We start from the raw sequence: 17,337 nt of genomic DNA on the forward strand, positions 1-17,337 counted from the left end.
TCCACCAGGTCACACTTGCGCCGCTTGGCATATCCCTTCCTGCTGGCCACTCACAGGCCGGGGTGCTCGCTGCTCCCCACGGTTTCCAGGGGGACCCCTAGTGTGCCAGTCTTTCTTGAGGTCACCACCTCTCTGCCAGGGTCGAGCTGCAGACTCCTCCGCCCCTGGGACCGCTCGCTGCAATCCCCCGGGGGACCCTGTTCCTGCGAGAGCCTTCTCTCTGGTCACACACTCCCAGGGGTTTATCACTCCTTGAAATCATCTCTCTCTGAGTCTTCGGCATGCCTGGGCCCCATCAATCCCCCTTCGTTTTACTGCTCCCCAGTCACTTACTGCAAGAAGCGCTGTCCACAGGATGCAGTAGATCCCACCTCTGCCACCAGTTGTCACGGAGTCCCTGGGTGATGCTCTGGAACTGCTCCCCACAAAGCCAGTCAGGACTCTGAGGAGCCTCCTGTCCCTTGGAGCAGACTGTCTTTAGGGCAGGAAGCTCACACGTAGCATTCAGCATGTGTGCCTCCATGTGCTTCCCACAGCAAGTCCACCCAGTTGGGGTCCTGGGGAAGCCACCAGGTCCTGCACCCCCACTGCGCAGTCAGATGTGACTCTCAGCCAGCCAGTAAAACAGAGGTTTATTTAGATGACAGGGACACAGTCTAAAACAGGTCTTGCCAGTACAGCCAACAAGACCCCCCTTAGTTAAGTCCATCTGGTGCCCCAGGGAGTTCACAGCCCCGCTGGGAAGCCCGAGCCTCCTCAGGGCTCCCCTCCATTTCCCAGTCAGCTTTCCAAAAAACTCCCCAACTCCCTCCAGCGCCTCCTCTCTGGTCTGTGTCTCTTTCCCGGGCCAGGAGGTCACCTGATCTCTCTGTCTCCCACACCTTTAGCATCCCCTTGCAGGGGGGAAAGGCCTGGCCATTAGTTGCCAGGTGACAGAAGGTCGGCCAGAGCTGAGGCCCCCCCACAGTATTCAGAGGGAACATTAAAACCAGTCCCACTTCGTCACAAGCAGCAATGGGCTTAATCTGCAGAGGATGCTCCTTAGACCTACCCCAGGGTCAGACACGGCTGATCTGATGCACAGGGGGTTGTATGGGGCAGGGGGCCCCCATGGGAGCAGTAGGGGATGGAAGGGGGAGTGGGAGGCTGCCCCAGGAGCAGGGTTTGGTTACTGTAGTGTGAATCTGGATCCCCTGGTGCAGGCTGCCAGGCCCAAGGGCTGGGGGCACATACAGAGCTGGAGTAGGGTGACCAGATGTGCCGATTTTATAGGGACAGTCCCAATTTTGGGGGCTTTTTCTTATATAGGCTCCTATTACCCGCCACCCCCAACCCGATTTTTTACACTTGCTGTCTGGTCACTCTAAGCTGAAGGGAGCACAGGGCACAGCCAGGAGCCTGCACCAGCCACAGCAGCAGGCTGGCTTCAGCCGGTGCGGGGTGGAGATTGTGGAGACCAGGGGAGGAGTCCAGGTGACACCAGCTGCCCAAGGTCAGCCTGGGGTAGCTCAGCTGTGGCCACCACCGCCCTGCCCTCCATTTGCCAAATGCACAGCGCCGTCGGGGGTGGGGGTACGCAGCAAGTGGGCCTGGCCCTGCCATGCTCAGTCAGGCCATTGGAGGGCAGCCTGGCAGTGCTGGAGACGGGGCTCCGTGTCTGCCCTGCCCAAGAGGTGGAGGGAAGGGGGGCCGGGTGGAGAGCGAAGCCAGGCATGGGGTGGGGGCTGGGCACAGCTCAGCCCCTGTGGGATCACTGTGGCCAGGGGGCAGAGTGCTGCTTGGGGATCAGGCAAGAGCCGGCTGGGGACGCTGGCAGCTCACCACTCCGCTCATCTGCCCGCTGGCAGGTGGCCCTGCACAGCCCCCTCCCAACAGCCCCTGGCCATGGCCGCATGGCTAGCGACCCTGGCCTGGATCCTGCAGGGGGCACGGTTTGCACTCACCTGGGGGCTCCTTAAATTCAGCCGGAGCCATCCAGGGTGGAGCTCCAGAGAATATTTTCAAACCTGTGGGGGTCCCAGCACCTCCTGCAGGGCTGAAGCCAGAGGTCCAACACCTCCCCGTCCCCTGCCCCACGGGGCAGAAGCCCTGCGTCCCAGCGCCCTGCAGCTGAAGCCCAGAGCCCCAATGGGAGGAGGGCAGGGGGCTCCAGGAAATAATCTCTCTGAATTTAAGCCCTGCTCCTGGATCTTTGCAGGCTTCCCAGATTCCTGCCCCATCGGCCTCACTCTGCCACGCTCCAGCCTGCCCTCAGACTGCTCAGCACTTCTGTGCCCAGCGGGGCCCTGAGGGCACAGGGCATCCAAGGGGGTTTCCTGGGACCGCACACACGTCCTGGCCAGTAGTGTAGCTGGCGGGATTCAGCGGAAGCAGCTGCTTCCCCTCAGGCCGGAAGGTGCAGAAGTGGTGCCTGCCGGCCAGCGCTGCTAGCTGCACGGCCGGAGGAGCTGCGGGGTGGCAGGCTGGCGTGGAAGCCGTGCCTGCCGGCTGGTGCAGACACAACCAAGCACTGGGACAGAAGCCGGGGACAGGTGGCAGCACAGGAGGGAAGGTGAGCAGGGGTGGGGGTGTCTGGTCTGGGGGCGTGGCCAGAGGGGGAGCCAAGGGGGGCGCCTTTTTTATGTTTTTTGCTCCCCCTACACTGAAAACCTGGCTACGCCACTGGTCCTGGCTGCTGTCACTGCTGGCCCCATCCCCACACTCCTTGTCTCTGCCAGACCCTTTCCTCCGGCTCACCGGCCCCCAGCAGTGCTGGGAGGGCCCGAGGGCAGCTCTGCCTGGCTGGGCTGGGCAAGGGCATCCCCTCAGGGCAGGCTTTGCCCTAGAGTTTTGCTGCGTCGGAAGCACCTGTGTGAACCTCCCAGACAAGGCTGTTTGCCCAGGACCCGTGGCTCCCCTGGCAGGCCCGGCCCAGCCTGGGGTCTGATCAGGTCCTGCTGCTGCCCCCGTCTCAGCTCCTGCCCTGCGCTGAGAGAAGCCACAAGGGCAGCAAACCTCACACTTGTTTTTTGTGGGCCTGGTTTTCTCCTGGCCGGCCTGTGGGGCTCCCCCGGAGCCGGGACCAGGAACTGGCAGGGACTGGGCAACCTCCTTGGGGGGCCGACCGGCCAGGTGCTGGGCATCCCCATTCGTGTTGCAGCTAACAGGGCGTGGGGGACCCATCGACAGACCCGGGGCTCTGCAGGCTGTGGGAGCCCGACGCTGGGACAAACAGGAGCTCTTGGGAAGATGCTGCCATGGCAGAGCTGAGACCCCTGGCTCATCCCGATCACCCGCATGCTCCCACCCACTCCAATCCCAGCCCCTCTGCTCCCTGCCCGAGGGGGACGAGGAGCCCGGCACCACCTGAGGCTCAGCAGGGACATGCTGCTCTCCTAGGTGCTGGAACTCGGGGTACTGGGGGGGCAGCTGCACCCCATGGCTTGTCCTGGTTTCCATCATATCCAACGTTTGCAGTTTGGGTCAATGGCTCTCAGGGCTGATAACTTAACCCCCAAGGTCCCGCCCCTGCCCTGCCTCTTTTGCTAGGCCCCACCCATTCTCCGCCCCTTCCTCAAGGGCCCACCCCTGCTCCACTTCTTCCCCCCATGGCCATGCCCCTGCTCTGCCTCTTCCCCCCACCCCAGATGAAAAAGCCAGACATCAGGGCTTGTCAAATGGCACCCGATACACATGCCGAAACCCGGACTGTCTGGGTTTAAACTGGTGTCACCCCTACTCAGCCCCCGCTGTACACGTTGTTCTCGCTCTGGCAGTTCTTGAGATAACAACCATCGGAACCCAGCCTGATGGGCGGGGAGGTGGAGAGAGGGGATTTCCGAGGGCTGTATCCCATGGCCCATCCCGGCTCCCCCCGCCCAGTGGGCACCTGAGATTCCATCTCCTTGTGGGATTCCAGCATCCCTCTCCAGCCAGGGCCTTGTGAGCTGTAGGGCAGGGGCTGGACCACTGTGAGGGACACCACTGATGCTTTACCATGGCCCCCGGAGCAGCTAGCTACACTGGCTGGAGACCTGAGCCCCGGGCCCCAACACCTTTCTGTGCCCCCCTGGTTTAGTGCCAGCATCCTTGCCCTGAATCTCTGGGCTGGGCAGGAACCTTGGATGGGATCTGGCTCCGCTGTCTGGTTGCAGACCTGTCCCTCCCAGCCTGTGAGTTTTTGGGGGGCAGGGTCTCCTTATACCACCTGTGCCCACGAGCTCACACCAGGTCCGAGTGTGAGCTTTCTGTGCTGACAGAGCTGGGAAGGAGCTGGTCCCTGGGAGGCAGCGTGGGCACCTCGTCCCATGTGTGATGAACTAGGAATGTTCTTAATGTTTGCTCTCAATACTGTGTTGGTGCCTCAGTGTCCCCGATGCAGTTCTTAAGTATCTAGGTGGGGGGATAAGGGTGTGTGATTGCTGCAGAGCAAGGGCCAGTGCACCTAAATGCCTGGCACTCTGTCTCCTAGCAACTGATGGCCTGGGCCCCTCCCCTGCAAAGGTGCCAACTGAAGGTGCTGGAGACAAAGAGATCAGGTGACCTCCTGGCCCGGGAAAGGGGCTGAGCAGAGAAGAGGGGCTGGAGGGGGTTGTGGGTCTGGAGCTGCGGGATGAGGAGTGAAGTGCAGACGTGGGGGTCTGCTCACTGCCCCCCAGAATGGACCTGGCCGAGGGTCTGGTTCTCTGTATCTACAAGCTCTGTTTTAGACCCTGTTCCTGTCATCGAATAAACCTCTGTTTTGCTGGCTGAGATCACGTCTGATCTGCAAATGGGGGGTCGCAGAACCCTGTGGCTTCCCCAGGACCCCGCCTGGTGGGGCTCGCTGGTGGGAAGCCCACGTAGGGGCAGAGGATGCTGAATGCTCCAAGGAGAGACCCAGGAGGTGAAGACTGTGTGAGCTTCTGCCCTGAACAAGTCTGCTCCAAGGAGAGGAGGCTCCCCAAAGTCCTGACTGGCTTTGTGAGAGCTTTTCCAGAGCATCCCACCGCTGTCACCAGTTGTCACGGAGTCACCGGCGATGCTCTGGAATCAGCTCCCCACAAAGCCAATCAGCGACTTTGGGGAGCCTCCTCTCCCTTGGAGCAGACTTGTCAGGGCTAAGAAGCTCACACGGCTTAACCTTCCTGGGTCTCTCCTTGGCAGCATTTCACATCCTCTGCCCCTCCGTGTGCCTTTCCGACGAGGCGAGCCCACCCAGTGCGGGGTACCTGGGAAGCCACAGGCGTTCTGCACCCCAACTTTGCAGTCAGGACGTGACTCTCAGCCAGCAAAACAGAGGTTTATTCGATGACAGGAAACCAGGGTCTAAACAGAGCTTGTAGGTACAGAGAACCAACCCCTCGGCCGGGTCCATTCTGGGGGTCAGTGAGCCAGACCCCCAGGTCTGCACTTCACTCCTTGTCCCCAGCAAGCTCCAGACTCCCAACCCCCTCCAGCCCCTCCTCTCTGCTCAGCCCCGTTCCTGGGCAAGGAGGTCACCTGACCTCTTTGTCTCCAACACCTTCAGTTGGCATCTTTGCAGGGGAGGGTCCCAGGCCATCAGTTGCTAGGAGACAGAGTGCCAGGCATTTAGGTGCACTGGCCCTTTGCTCTGCAGCAATTACACACCCTTATTCCACCACTTAGATATTAAGAACTGCCTAGGGGACACTGAGGCACCAACACAGTATTGAGAGCAAACATTAAGAACATTCCTAGTTCATCACACCGTGGGACTGCGGGATTCCTCAGCTCTGCCCGGTACCCTGCGGCAGGAGCGGCCAGCACCCAGCATCCTGTGTGCTGTTCGGTTTTGGGGGCAGCCCTGAAGGATATGGTTGGTGGCCTAGTATTAAAATGTCGTGGGCCTTACTCCATGCCGGTCACCAGGCTATACCGCCATGCCAGCCAAGCAGCAGGTTTAGTGTGGGCAGTGGGGCAGTGCCAGGGGCGCCAGCCCCCAAGGGCCAGAACAGAGTCCCTCCCTGCCCCGAGGGGAGACTCGGGCCCTGAGCCGCATCCTGCAGGATTGGTTAGGGGCATGAGGCTGCCAAGAGGGGGGCGGCGGTGGGTCTGTTTTAGAGAATTGCTGCACTGGTGTTGAGTGCTGGATTGGCAGCCCCAGAGGCCAATGGCCTCTGGTTATTCCCCAGGCCCGCCACACCCTGCCCCAGAGGAGACCTTCTGGCACTGCTCTGTCTGCTGACCCTGCCAGGTGCATGGGCTGTTTGCATGGCCTGGAACTAGACTGAGACGGGCCCCCTGCCCCTGCTCACTTCACACGTGCACTCAGACGCTTCAGCTCCGCTGAGCTTGGCTGCACTGGAAGCAGCGACTCAGGGGACAGGCTGCAGGGACGGCTGCTGGTGACAGCAAGCACCTGAGACAGAGCCCCTGAGTTGATGGAAGAGTTCCACTGGCTAGGATCCGGCCCCTAGCGTGCACAAGGGGAGTGGGGACTGCGGTGAGGGGATTCAGACTAGGCCACGCAGCAGCTCCCTGCTGAAGCCGGGAGTGGAACTCAGGTCGCCTTAGTGAGTTTTTCCTCTTTGAAAGTGGAGGGCCTGGAACTGGGCATCTTGTCCCCGTTGAGGGCGCAGCACCGGATCACAAGCAGCTGATTACATGCTTGTTAGATGCCCCTCCTAGGGAACAAGCCACGTTTCATGTTGTACCAGTAACGTCCCGTGTGATTTACGGCTCCCAACCCGCCGGGCGTGTTGCGAAACAGCTGCTGAAATCAGAGAGCACCCCCCCTCCCCTTCTGGGTGGGTAACTTCTGACCACAGCTTGGGAATGCAAAGGAGGCGTTTGTTTGAGAGCGGAGGCCAGAATGCATCTTGTGCTCCGGACCTGGCAGGAACGCAGTGCTGGCGGACCAGCCCCCGCTGAAATGAACCTTCGCTTCCCAGCATGGAAACGCAAGGGGATTTCTGGTGATTCAGATGATAAATCCAAACTGCTGGGCAGCTTGTGCCAACTGAACCATTCCACGTTTCTCAACCTGCCGGCAGTGTGTGTTAAATCTAGCCCCCCTGGGTCACACGTGGCAGTTGCCATGAGGAGAATGTATGAACGGCCACACTGGATCAGACCAATGGTCCATTTAATCCAGTGTCCTGTCTGCTGACAGCAGCCAATGCCAGATGCCTCAGAGGGGGTGAACAGAACAGGGCAATTATCAGTCATCCATCCCATCGTCCAGTCCCAGCTGCTGACAGCCAGAGGTTCAGGACACCCAGAGCACGGGGCTGCATTCCTGGCTAATAGCCATTGCTGGACCTGTCCAGTTCTTTTTTGAACCCAGTTATACTTTTGGCCTCACAACATCCCCTGGCGACGAGTTCCACAGGTTGACTGTTGTGTGAAGAAATACATCCTTCTGCTTGTTTTAAACCTGCTGCCTATTAATGTCATTGGGTGACGCCTGGTTCGTGTGTTATGTGATGGGGTAAATAACACTTCCCTGGTCACTGTCATGGTTAAGACTATGTTTTCGTCATGGGTATTTTTAGTAAAAGTCATAGACAGGTCACAGGCAGTAAATTATATACCCCTGACTAAAACTTGGGTGGGAGCTTGGGGGGGTGGTCCAGGGTCACTGTGGGTGCTGGGGGAGGTGGCCTGGGACCCTGCTGGTGTTCAGGGGGGCTGGACTGTGGCAAGCTGCCCAGGACCCCAGCTGGTGCTGGGAGCGGGAGGCTTGGCAAGGCTGCCAGGGGCTCCCTACCCAGCTCCATGTGTCCCTGTAGCTCCTCAGCAGTGGAAAGGCCAGGGGGTTCCATGCGCTGCTCCCACCAAAAGCGCCGGCTGCGCAGCTCCCATTGGCTGGGAACCACAGCCAATGGGAGCTGTGGGGGCAGGGCCTGTGGGCGCGGGCAGCACGCGGAGCCCACTGGCCTCTCTGCTACCTAGGAGCTGCAGGGCCATGCCAGTGGGAGCTGCAGTAGGGGCCGGGGTCAGGGCCATGCCCAGGAGTGGAGCTGGGGGCAGGGCAGGGTTGGGTGGCGCTCCCTCCCCACCTCCCGTGGGGGTTGGCCCAGGCCCTGCTGTGCCTCCCTAGGGGCGCTCCCCACAGTTTGGGGAGCTATATTTAGGGGGACAGCTCCAATTGGGCCAATGGGGCTGAATGTGGGAGGACAAATTCCACACCTGCCTGAGGCTTGCAGTTTTGGGGTCAATGACCTATGGTCCCCCACCCCTCCCCCCAGTTATGCCTGTGATTTTCAGGGAACTCTCCACAATGACTCCAAGATCTTTCTTGAGCAGTAACAGCTAATTTATGGCCCATCATTGTGTATGTGTCGTTGGGATTGTGTTTCCAATGTGCATTACTTTGCATTTATCAACACTGAATTTCATCTGCCATTTCGTTGCCCAGTCACCAGTTTTGTGAGATCCTTTTGTAGCTCTTTGCAGTCTGCCTGGGATGTAACTATTTTGAGTAGTTTTGTATCATCTGCAAATGTTGCCACCTCACTGTTTACCCCTTTTTCCAGATCATTTATGAATATGTTGAACAGCACATGCACCTGGATGGATGGGTAGATGGATGGATGGAGTCTTGTTTTGTTAACAGAGCTGATCAAAAATGGAATATTCCATGGAAGTGTCTGTAGGCGGGAACGGCGGGGGAAGCATTTTGGCCCCATTCTGATTCCTAACATGTGTTTCAGTTATGATTCCAGTCCCCTGCAGAATTAATTTCAGAAATGGGGAGGGGGGGTTAGTGATGCCTTTGGAGTCGTTCACAATCAGCACAATAAAACGGGACTCAGCCAATCAGCAAAAGTCAGACAAAAACAAACTGCAAAGCGATACAGAAACGGAGCAGAACCACCTGGCAGGTTGGGGCTGTTTGTGTTTCTATCAGAAATTTTTGAAAAATGGAGAAATTTTGAAAAAAATCTGAAATGTTTTAATGAAAAATTCTGGTTGGGGGAGAAAAGTCCCGTTTCAGCTAAAACTGTGTTAATTTGAAAACCTCCTGACCAGCTGTTTGGGGTAAAAAGCCCCCCATGTCTGTGGACTTGCTCCATAGGCCTCTAGAGGACTTATGATCTAAATCAGATGCACCCAATGTGGGCTTTATTCTGTTCCAGTGCCCCTCACCTGAGTGTCTGGGCACCACACCTGGCATATGCTGTCAGGTGTCCCTGCATGGTAAAGGCCTTTTCCCCATGAGCTGAGAAGCTGTTACCCTCAGGGCAGCCAGGGACACCGGAGTCCAGTTGAGGTCTGCCGTATTGGTGGCTCTAAAGACACCTTTTCTGGCGAGGGGGATGGAGGACAGATGGGAGACAAGCTGCAGCCCTGCAGGGAGGGCTGCCCTCCTCCCTGTAGGGTAAGCAGCCCCACTGAGGGGTGTGTGAGGAAGGCTGGATCCCAATGGGCAGGAGCAGCACCAGGGTTTTTGGTGCCCTAGGCGGGGGTCCTTCTGCTCTCCCGGTTGTTGGCGGCAATTCTGCAGCAGGGGGAGTCCTTCCATGGCTTTTGGTCTTCGGGGCACTTTGGTGGCGGGTCTCGGAGCGAGTGAAGGACCCACCGCAGAATTGCCGCCGAAGACCTGGAGCGCGGAAGGACCCCCCCGCCGCCGAATTGCCACCAAGGGCCCCCCCCAAATCCTAGTGCCCTAGGCGACCGCCTAGGTCACCTAAATGGAAGCGCCGGCCCTGCCAATGGGCACCCCAGGGACGGGGCAGGGAGAGGGATTCCGTTTGGTTTGGAGGAAAAGTGCTGCAGAGGCCCATCCAGGGGCCTACCTTAGAAATAGGGCAGAATAAAAACCCAAGTGAGGAACGAAAACTCTCCTGAGTGGGTCTGATTTAGCTTGACCCCCACCCCCCACCAGGGGGAAAAATGCTGTGCCCGGCAAGGCAAAGGAGGCGCCTTGTGTCCATGTGACACATGTGGTGGCTGGCCCCCAAAGCGGGCATTTCTCTGCAGCTCTGACGCCCATCACTGGGTGCCAGGGGCTGGCCCGGTTTCAGATGCCCATAGCGCCAACCTGGACAGTGTGAGCTGGTCGGCACGTAACCCAGGGCCCCACCCATGTCCTTGTGTGCATCACGCTGCTGCCCATATGGAGCATGAATGTTGTCTGTGTAGCATCTAACAATGAGCCTCCTGCTCAGACCCAGACCAGCTCCCCCCACCTCCAGCCACACGGTGAGGCCGGCTCAGCACATGATGCCTCGACATCTGGAGCTTCACCAAGGCCCCTGGTAAAAATCTACAGAATCATCATTTCAGGGGTGTCACCCACTGTAGTGTGGCTGGGGGGGCTTGGTTCAGTTGGGTTCAGGGAGGTGTGTTGTTTGTGGTCATGTTCATGGAGCAACCTTGACACAGGGATGCTTAGGTTTGGGGGCCTTGGTTTTCCTCGGCTTCATGGCACGCCCCCAGAACCACTCATTTGAACGTGTATTGGTCAAACAAGCGAAAGAACAAAACATTAGAACAAGCAGTGTAGCTCGGGAACGTGTGCGATTCGAGGGGCGAGTCAGGGACAGAAAAGTAATGGAGGTGTCTACAGAAGCTACAGAATCATAATTTCAAAGGGGTTGCCCTCTGCGGCATGGCAGGGAGAACTCACTGGCCCCCTGGCTCCCAGCTCCAGGTCCACCAAGTGTTGATAATACGTCGGTGATGGGTCAGGTTAGGTTTTAAACTCCTGGCATTTTTTTTAAATGATATATTAATCCAGGCGTGTCAGAGATGCAGCCATCCCAAAGTGGAGCTGTGGCCCTCGTTGACAGTGCTGTGTGATCGGTTAATGCTCAGAGCATGACACTGGACACATTTTTTGGATGTTACAGATTGCTCTAAATGGAAGAAGGGCTTCGGGTTGATTTGCCATCATCGGCAAAAAAAGAAGTGGTTCAGTGGGACTGATTATCAGCTAACTAAAGAGTTGTAACGAGTCACGAAAACTATCGGTATGGAGCCAAAAATGACTGGGATCCACCTGTAAAGGGCATGCAGGTAGTTACATACCATACGAGTGTTCAGAGTCATTCCCAAAGGGTACAGTTCCACACGTCAGTGACCTGTTACGCACGATGGAGAGCTGCAATCCCACAGACTGGACCAAGCAATTCGATGAGGTTGAATTGGTGACAAAGCCAGCTTTCGGGCTGGTGCGGCAATCCATGACAACGGTGGCGTCGCTGATGGTCTTTATTTGATCTGCTGGGACAGCTCATTGGCCGTTGCTCCTGGCAGCGCTGGAGGACATCACGAAATGCTTTTTGCTGTAGATTTAACCAGCTCTTGTGCGATGATTGCCCGGACCCTCGCTGAGCTCAGAGGTGTAGAAAAGTCCAACCCTGATGGATGGGAGGAATTTCGAAAAGGAAATTGGTTTGGTCAAAGGTGACCAATTCCCCTCTGGGCACTTGGTTCAGATGAAGCCCAAGGCCATGAGAACAGAGCAATGAAAGTCATTGGGGGGTTCGTGGGCGTAACACAGAATGCAAATGTTCTTGCCTGGTTCCCCCCCGCCACCCCTGAACTCCATCGAATTTCAAACAAAACACGTGGCTGGAATTCCTTCCCCAGAAGTAACCAAGCCCCTTCTGGACTCATTAGGGCAGCAGTCCCCAACTTTTGAGGGTGCACCCCCCCCCCTTACTCCTGTCTGCATCCCATTGCCCTCACGCTGGACCTGGGGCCGGGAGCAGAGCCGCGGCTCCAAGGGGGGATGCAGACTGGAGTAAGGGGACCAAGGTTGGGCCCAAAGCTGGGAGAGGGTCTGGGGCCAGGGGTGGGGCCATGGCCAGGGGCTGAGGCTGGGGGCAGGGCCAGAGACAGGAGACGGGGTCACAGCTGGGGGTGGGACCGGAGCAGAACTGGGGGCAGGGGGAGCTGGGTGGCGCTCCCTCCCCACCCCCCTTGGGGACTGACCCGGCCCTGCCGCAGCCCCTAGATGTTCCTCCATGCCCCACTATGGGAGCGCACCCCACAGTTTGGGAACCTCTGCACAAGGGGCTGTTAAAGGCCAAGAAGGGGCTGTGGCAGGGCCGGGTCAGTCCCCTTGCTGCAGTTTAAGCCCATTGCTTCTTGTCCTGTCCTCAGAGGTTAAGAAGAACAATTCTTCTCCCTCCTCCTTGTAACAACCTTTTATGTACTTGAAAACTGTTCTCATGTCCCCTCTCAGGCTTCTCTTCTCCAGACTAAACAAAGCCAATTTTTTCAATCTGCCCTCAGAGGTCATTTTTGTTGCTCTTCTCTGGACTTTCTCCAATTTTTCCACATCTTTCCTGAAATGTGGCCCCCAGACCTGGACACAACGCTCCAGGTGAGGCCTAATTGGTGCGGAGCAGAGCGGAAGAATTACTGCTCATGTCAAAGTTAAATGTCTGCACCTGTCCCAATATCTATCTCTTAACTCTGCTAGGTCTGTCCCGTTTGTTTTGTGGGAGAAGGGGCTTTCGAATGATACCCAACTCGACCTGTTTCTGATGCCATTGTGTTAGCAACATTTCTACCAACCAGGGGCCCTGGAGCGTGCGGGGAGGGCAGGGCAGCGTCCCCCCCACCACAGCACAATGGGTGACACCATTGAAATGGTGATTCTGTAGATTTTTATGAATCAAAGGACGTGGCTTCCCTTTCTCTCCATCCCTTGCCAACAGAATGAGATTGACTACATTATGCCCCAAGCTATTTGTGCTGAAACTGGAATTAGTGATTCTGCAAAACAAACATAATTAAAACCTGTTCAAGTCTCTTTCCTTTTCCTTTATCTTTTGTTTAAGCAACAACCTTCCGTTGACAAAAAGGAAAGTGTGAATTTACTGTCTGTCCTGAGGTGTGATGCGTATTCACATCTCCAGGTGGAGATCAGATCGGATGGAAAAGGGGAAAAGAGACATACAGCTTTTGTTGATGTCTTGGGAGCACTGGTCGGCTGGTCGGTCACGAATGGACACTTTGGCTGGCAGGCTGATCACAACACCTGGCGTTCGGACCCTGGTTGGGTCTTTTCTCCTTAGGCGGGGCAGGGTTGTGGTTGCCGTGCTGATGTAGTGCCGTGGATTTTTGGATTTGATGGAAAGTGGAGACAGAAAGGGAGACAGGAGAGGAGAGAAGGCAGGGTGAGGGATGGGGCCAACAGGTGTCCGTTCCCCCCTCCCGCGCCCCCCCGCCAGGGGCTGAGGCCTGGATGTCAGGATGATTATCAGGAAGGAAGGTGTTCCAGTCTGGTCTGCTCCTTCTGTCTGGGGGGCTGGCAAGGGAGAGCAGACGGGAGGAGCTGGCATGCAAGCTGGGAAGGGAGATGAGATTTTTTTTCAAAATCTCTTTGTAAGGGACCCGAGAAGGGAAAACATGGGCGGCACAGTTCAGCCCTTGTTATTTTGTCCACCAACGAAGACTAATCACCATCACAGCAATTTTGGTTCATTCATTTTTGGCTCCACATCTGTTTTCAGTGAGCGTGATTCCCACAGTGGGAACCAGATCATCAGGTCCTTCTGGGGGGCCTACGCCAGTTTCTCTGTGTGGCTCCCTGGCACTTCTTCATAACATTCATTGCTGAAAGTAACTCGACCTATTTCCCATGGTTCATTTTCAAGCCGAAAAACAGTTCCTGGTCATTGAGACAGCATTATGAACTTGCACGTCCTTTTTACACTTTGAGACCCAGGAATCCCACAGGGTTCACCTCACCAATGCTTCCAATTCAGGGTCAGCTGCAGCTTCTTTCTTCACTTGCTTCATTCCTGGAGCTATCACTGAAAGCCAGTCACAATGTCACTTCAGCGTGCCACTCCTCACTGCCTTGCAGGTTTATGGTTCTCCCTCTGATTTCATGCAGGGGTGTCATCAGGAAGGCAGAGGCACAATTGGATTGCAGCTAGCAAGGGATGTGAAGGGTGACAAGAAGGGTTTCTACAGGTATGTTAGCAACAAGGAGAAGGTCACGGAAAGTGTGGGACTCTTAATGAATGGGGGAAGCAACCTAGTGACAGAGGATGTGGAAAAAGCTAATGCACTCAATGCTTGTTTTGCCTCCGTCTTCACAGACAAGGGTAGCTCCCAGACTGCTGCACTGGGCAGCACAGCATGGGGAGGAGGTGACCAGCCCTCAGTGGTGAAAGAACAGGTTCAGGACTATTTAGAAAAGCTGGATATGCACAAGTCCATGGGTCTGGATCTAATGCATCCGAGGGTGCTAAAGGAGTTGGAGGATGTGATTGCAGAGCCATTGGCCATTATCTTTGAAAACTCGTGGTGATCGGAGGAGGTCCCGGATGATTGGAAAAAGGCAAAAAGGGGACTGGACTCAATGACCTTTGAAGGTCCCTTCCAGTTCTATGAGATAGGGTGGGTGGGTGGATGTGTGTGTAATATGTAGAAAACACTATTTCACTAGGAGGGTGCGAAGCACTGGAATGGGCCAGATCAGATGAGAAAGAGTCACATAAAAAGAATCTGGCACATCAGAAAAGGGCAGACAAATAAACAGGGACAAGTTTTTAAAGTGCTTGTACACAAATGCTAGAAGTGTAAATAATAAGCTGGGTGAACTAGAGTGCCTGATGATAAAGGAGGATATTGATATAATAGGCATCACAGAAACCTAGTGGAGTGGGGACAAGCAAAAAGACACAATCATTCCAGGGTACAAAATATATCGGAAGGACAGAACAGGTCGTGCGGGGGGCGGGGGGGAGTGGCACTATATGTGAAAGAAAATGTAGGATCAAATGAAGTAAAAATCTTAAGTGAATCCACATGTTCCATAGAATCCTATGGATAGTAATTTCATGCTCTAATAAAAATAACATTAGGGATCTATTATCGACCACCTGACCAGGACAGTGATAGTGATGATGAAATGCTAAGGGAAATTAGAGAGGCTATCAAAATTTAGAACTCAATAATAGTGGGGGATTTCAATTATCCCCATATTGACTGGGAACATGTCACCTCAGGATGAAATGCAGAGACAAAATTTCTCGATACTTTAAATGACTGCTTCTTGGAGCAGCTGGTACAGGAACCCACAGGGAGAGGCAACTCTCAGATTTAGTCCTGAGTGGTTGCGCAGGAGCTGGTCCAAGAGTAACTATAACAGGACTGGCTTGGAAATAGTGACCATAATATCAATAACATTAACATCCTGCTGGTGGGAAGAACATCTCAACAGCCCAACACTGTGGCATTTAATTTCAAAAGGGAACTATGCAAAAATGAGGGGTTAGTTAAACAGAAATTAAAAGGTACAGTGACTAAAGTGAAATCCCTGCAAGCTGCATGGGCACTTTTTTAAAGACAACATAATAGAGAGCCCAACTTAAGGTTAATGTATACCCCAAATTAAAAACACAGTAAAAGAACTAAAAATGCAGCCACAGAATTGGCTTAACCCACCACTTCTTAAAAGAACCAGCTGAGAGTAAACTGAACTTTCAAAAAAGGTTGAAGTCAAATCCTCAAGCTGCAGCAGAAGAAGCTCCAGCAAGTGAGGTTGTGATCGCTATGGATAGAAATTTCATGCTCTAAAGAAAGATAATACACATTAGGGATATATTTATCGGCGCACCTCCAGGACAGTGATAGTGACGTAGAAATGCTAAGGGAAATTAGAGGGCTTCAATTACAGACCATAGATGAGGGGCGGCGAGTCTCAATTATCGAACCATCACATGTGACTTGGAAAGCATGTCACGCTCAGGACGAAATGCAGAGACAAAATTTCTCGATATTTGTAAATGACTGCTTCTTGAGCCAGCTGTACGGGAACTCCACAAGGGGAGAGGCACATGCCATTAGTCCTTGAGTCGAGTCGCAAGAGAACTGTCCATAGAGGTAACAATAACAGGACCATCTTGGAATGAGTGACTATAAACATAACTTATAACATTCCGTGGTGGGAAGACACCTCAACAGTCCAACACTCGGCATCTAATTCCAAAAGGGACATTCTATGCAAAAATATGAGGGTGTATTATAAGCGGAGAAATTAAAAGGTACAGCAGTGACGAAAGTGAAATCCGTACAAGCACTGCAGGACACATAATTATCAAAGAACAACACATGAATAGAGGCCCAACATAATACGTATACCACAAAATTAAAAAACACAGTAATAGAACTAAAAAAAAAAAAAAAAAAAAAAAAAAAAAAAAAAAAAAAAAAAAAAAAAAAAAATAAAAAAAAAAAACAAAAAAAAAAAAAAAAAAAAAAAAAAAAAAAAAAAAAAAAAAAAAAAAAAAAAAAAAAAAAAAAAAAAAAAAAAAAAAAAAAAAAAAAAAAAAAAAAAAAAAAATAAAAAAAAAAAAAAAAAAAAAAAAAAAAAAAAAAAAAAAAAAGAAAAAAAAAAAAAAAAAAAAAAAAAAAATAAAAAAAAAAAAAAAAAAAAAAAAAAAAAAAAAAAAAAAAAAAAAAAAAAAAAAAAAAAAAAAAAAAAAAGAAAAAAAAAAAATAAAAAAAAAAAAAAAGAAGAGCCACTGTGGTTTAACGACATGTAAAAGAGCAGTGAGGATAAAAGGCGCATCTTTAAAAAGTGGAAGTCAAATCCTAGTGAGGCAAATAGAAAGGAGCACAAACACTGCCAGCTTAAGTGCAAGAGTGTAATAAAAAAGGCAAAGAGGAGTTTGAAGAACGGCTAGCCAAAAACTCCAAAGGTAATAACAAAATGTTTTTTAAGTACATCAGAAGCAGGAAGCCTGCTAAACAAGCAGTGAGGCCCCTGGACGATTGAGATACAAAAGGAGCGCTTAAAGACGATCAAGTCTTGCTTCAGTCTTCATGGCTGAGGATGTTAGAGAGATTGCAAACCTGAGCCATCCTTTGTAGGTGACAAATCTGAGGAACTGTCCCAGACTGAAGTGTCACTAAAGAGGTTTTGGAATTAATGATAAATTCAACATTAACAAGTCACCGGGACAAATGGCATTCACCCAAGGGTTCTGAAAGAACTCAAATGTGAAGTTGAGGAACTATTAACTATGGTTGTAACTTGTCCTTTAAATCAGCTTCTGTACCCAATGACTGGAAGTTAGCTAGTAACACCAATTTAAAAAGGGCTCTAGAGGTGATCCGGCAATTACAGACCGTAAGTCTAAACATCGTACCCCAGTATGACCGTTCTTATGTTCTTACTGGTTTGCCTAGGGAGGTGGTGGAATCTCCATCCTTGTTGTTTTTTAAGGTCAGGCTTGACAAAGCCCTGGCTGGGATGATTTAGTTGGTGTTGGTCCTGCTTTGAGCAGAGGATTGGACTAGATGACCTCCTGAGATCTCTTCCAACTCTGATATTCTATGATTCTATGATTCCAAGCCATGTGACGGCCCGGTCAGTGTCATTAGGAGAATCAGATGTTGTGACACCTGGTACCAAAGGCTTTCCCCAAATCCTAATGTGAC

Source organism: Chelonoidis abingdonii, chromosome 1 (assembly GCF_003597395.2).
Source record: "Chelonoidis abingdonii isolate Lonesome George chromosome 1, CheloAbing_2.0, whole genome shotgun sequence".
NCBI classification, from domain to species: domain Eukaryota; kingdom Metazoa; phylum Chordata; order Testudines; family Testudinidae; genus Chelonoidis; species Chelonoidis abingdonii.